The following is a 4,503-nucleotide window of genomic DNA, read 5'->3' on the forward strand; positions in this document are numbered from 1 at the left end:
TCTTCTAAGGAAGACTAGTTCATGGTTTTGTTCCATGTTTCTACTGGGTTGATTGTCTTTATCTAGTTAATTTCTATGAGTTCTTTATATTTTTTGGAGCCTAGTCACTTATTAGTTAATGGCTTGCAAATACCTTCCCCCAGTTTTTTGCTTTCATTTTCTGTGTCATGTCTTTTGATAATCAGAAAATCTTACCATTAATATAGTAAAATTTGTCAGTCCTTTTCTTTTTTATTTTTGCTTTGGGGTCTTAGTTAAGAATCACTCCCTACTCCTAAGATTATAAAAAATATACATTGTCTTTTGAAATGTAATGTTTTGTGTTTAACACTTAAATCCTTGAACCACCTAGAATTGATTTCTGTGTATGTTATGGGGGAAGAATCAACTTTAGTTTTTCCCATGTGGATAAGAAATCATGGAAGTACAACTTATTGGATTGTCTATCCTTTTCATGCTGAGCTATACTGCCAATTCCATCATATATCAGATTTTCACATATACATTGGCTTGTTTCTGGACTGTTATGTTCCACTGGTGTATTTATCACTCTCTGCCTCAATGCTAATTATTATACATTACTATAGTTACATAATTACTGTAACATTATAATAGCTTGATAGCTGGTATGTCAAATGTGTCCCTAACTCCTCAAATATGCACTTGCTTTTCTAAATATATTGTAGAATCAACTTGTCAAATTCCACAATAGAAGGCAACTATTTTAATTAAATTTCTTTTTTTTTTTGGTGTATGTTGAACATTTATTATAACTAATTGGCAATGTCATAAGACAACGCTCACGTGGCCTGAATATTGGTCACAATCACAACAAAGCTTAATCCAGCCCAGCATACAAATGAAAGTGTAAACTGTGAAGACATGTTTACTGTGAAGACATGTTTACATATATAGAAGTATGTATAAAAGTGACACTGAAATAACTGTATAGCCTTAAAAAATATAGGGCCCACTAATGCCATTTTATCTCATTCAACTCAACTTTCGTATGAAAGGTGGTGTTTACGACTTCTGATAAGTAGGCAGTGTCGTGGAGGGGAAGGAAGCTGCCCTAACGTTTGCTCTGTTTCTAAGTGGAGAGAAGCAATAGGGGGGCAAAATAAATTTGGCTGTAACAAGCACCCTTGCTTTAGACAATGACTTATGCAACACTTTGTGAAGAGAATAACACACTTTTCACAAGAAACTGTTACTAAAAATCCCTGGTAAGTCAACATTTCCGTTTTATTTTGGGGGCATCAAAAATAATCCAACTAAGTGACTAAATGATTATGACCACTAAAAATTTATCTCAGGAGTCAAATATTCCTTGGCCTTAAAAACAACATACTTACTATTATTGAAACAGCTGATCTCTGTTCCCCGTCCCAGGTTCAGAAGTCTTTTAAACAATTTTTAGTGTAAAACAGCATCATTACATTTTAGTCTTTTGTGTATTCCCTTTGTTTTAAGGTATTTAGTTTCTAATAAGGGTCTTTGGTATAAATTTATTTTTCTTTAAAGTTTCAACATACAGTGAAATTTTCCTTCATTTGATATATGACATGTCAATTCCCTTTATTCTCATATATACTGAAATGCTGCACTGGTCTTTGGTTTCATAAAATCAGGTTTCACATAATTTAAGTTTCTTTTGCCAAAGACAGTAAGTAATAAATTGCCTGATCTTGTCATTTTCATAGATGCACATAATCAGATTAAGAGAAAGAGACCTATAAACTTTAAAATAGGAAGAAAAGTTACTTTTCTTTTTCTGCATTCATTCTAATTCCTATGTAAGTCCCTTGTTATCACTTGATTAACCAAAGTTCCCTTTAAAAAAAAGTTGTGTAGGCCTGAATGAAGCAGCTTAGCAGAACTGTAACGCTGACAAGACGTCATCTTACACCATTAGCTAACATGGACTTGAAGACAGTGACCATCTACAGGGTGTGAAATGCCACAAGAAGTCATCAACAGGGGAGGAGAGTTATGTCAGTCCAATTTCTTCAGGAACACTACGTGGGGTTTCAGCTTCCTCCTGCAGTAGATCAGCCCGCTCAATTGCTTTAAGGACATTTTTCTTGGATGCTTCCCGAACTTCCCCTCCCAAAAGAAACTCATCCAAAACAAGCCTTCTCAAAATTAAAGATGACATCAAGTTCACACACACTGCCAAAATACTTGTCAAGTAATTCCACATAACGATGAATTATTTCCAGGGTAATTAGTTCATTGTCCTGACCCTCAATACCACAGCAAAAATACAGACTGGCATATCTTTTGCAAACAATTTTCAGATCTCGCCATTCAAGAAAGCTGCACATTTTAGGTTTCCGTGCTAAAACGGTTTGAACAAGTTCTCTTGTGATCTTTTTCTTCTCTTTGTCTGATAATGGGACTTACCATTTCTGCAGTCGAAGCTTTCCCTGACGACTAAAAAGCAACCTAAACTGCATGGCGGCCGCGGGCCGCGGGGCTTGGCCGGCGGCGGCGGCGGCAGCAGCGGCTGAGGGCAAGGCCCCTGTCGCTGAGCTGAGGAAGCGAAGCCGTGTTGCTGTGGGGAGCTTAATTAAATTTCTATTAGAAACGTATTTAGTCACACATTGATTTGGAGAAAATTGCTATGTTTAAAATATTGCTTATATCTAACCATAACCATATCTCTTCTTTTATTTAGACTTCAGCAGTAACATCTTGCACATCTTTTGTTAGATTTGTACTGATACTTTGTCTTTGATGTTGTTGCTTTTACTGTCGAAAATGGCATCTTCTTCTTAAATTGCATTTTCTACTTTATTGCTAGAATATAGAAGTAAATTGAATTCTGATACATTAATATTGCTAAACTCATTAATTTTAATAATTTGTCAATTATTGTGAATTTTGATCTAAAAATGTGTTACCTACTAATGGTGATATTTTTCCTTTCCTTTCCAATCCTTGTGATTTTTATTTATTCCTCTTTTCTTAGATTACTGACTAATACCTTCTGGAAAATACTGTATAAAAATGGTGATAGCTGACTTTCTTGGTTTTATTTCTCTGTTTCAAGGGAAATGCTTTTAAAATTTCCCATTGAGTGTGGGTGTAACATGCTTCTTTTAAAAGTTAAGAATATTTCCTTCTATTCTTGGTTTGCTGAGGGACATACAAATTTTGACTTTTATAAAGTGCTTTTTCCTTATCTAGTGAGATAACCACTCATGTAGCAAATTACCCTAATAAAATGAACTCTTCAGTGTTGATACAAAGTTACATCTTTGCACTAAACACAACTTAATTTTTTATATATTGGAGAATTTGGATTGTAATTTTCAAATTTTTATATCTATTTTTATGAATTGGAAGCTTTATATCTAGTTTTAAGAATGAGAATAACCTGTGGATCTTTTTTTCTCATGTTGTCCATTTCTAATTTGAGCAACATGGTCATTTCAGCTTCATTTAATTCAACATCAGGTTTTTGAATGCCTTTTTTTGTGCTAAGCACAGTTCTGATGCTTTGGAGAAAGCACATTAAACAGTCAAGATCCCTGTTCTTACCATTTAACATAGAAAAACATAATGATAAATGGAATAAATAATTAAGCTCTATAGTATATTAGAAGATGTTATGTACTTTGGAAAGAATAGCACATGGACCAAAAATGGATCAGGGAAGCAAGGGAGGGAGGTGAGTTACAATTTCTAATAGAGTGGTTAGTGGAGTTGTCATGGAGAAGGTGACATTTGAGCAAAGCTTTGAAGAAGGTGAGGACATGAGACATGTGGGTATCAGAGACAAAAGCATTGCAGACAGAGGGTCAAGTTACTACAGAGATCCTGAGGTATGCATGTCCATCAGGTGTCCAGAAACATCAAGATAACTGAGTGGCTGGAGAGGGTAAGTGAAGATAAGAGTCATGCAGTATGTAGTCAGAAAGGCAGTATAGTCAGGTTCTGTAGGGCCTTGGGACTGTAAGAACCTGGTCTTTCTCTGCGAGAGACCAGGAGCAGCTGTAAGGTGTGAGCAGGAAGATGACATGATGTCTTACATTTTAGGAGCACTACTCCAGCTACTGTACTGAGAAAAGACTACAGGGAGGCAGAGAAAGAAGCAGGGACATGTCAGGAGATTATTCCAATGATCCAAGCAGGAGACTAGGGGAACTGGCAGTGGGAGTGATGAGAACTGCTCAGATAACAGATATTTTTTTGAAAGTGGATCCAGTAGAGTTTCCTGACAGATTGGATGTGGGGTGTGAGAAGAAGGAAGGAATAAAGAATGGTTCCAAGGTTTGAGTATGAGCAACTGGAATGGGGAAGACCAAGTAAGTAGGGCAGGCTTGGTGGGGAGTCGGGGGAAATCAGAAACTTAGTTATAGACGTTGAGTTTGAAAAGCACCTTAGACATCCAAGTGGGGGTGCCTCGTGTCAGTCAGATGTATGAGTCTGGAGTTCAGGCAGGAGGGAGGTATGTGTTTATGAGTGAATCTGAACCAAGAATTGGATGTAGAGAGA

General features: G+C 36.4%; 1 pseudogene; it reads right to left on the minus strand.

The window, feature by feature from the left end:
- Positions 1 to 752: 752 nt before the first annotated feature.
- On the minus strand, positions 753 to 2,474 carry LOC116150506 (AP-1 complex subunit sigma-2-like; annotated as a pseudogene).
- Between the last annotated feature and the right edge of the window lie 2,029 nt (positions 2,475 to 4,503).

The sequence above is a fragment of the Camelus dromedarius genome, chromosome 26, assembly GCF_036321535.1.
Source record: "Camelus dromedarius isolate mCamDro1 chromosome 26, mCamDro1.pat, whole genome shotgun sequence".
Classification (NCBI taxonomy): Eukaryota; Metazoa; Chordata; class Mammalia; order Artiodactyla; family Camelidae; genus Camelus; species Camelus dromedarius.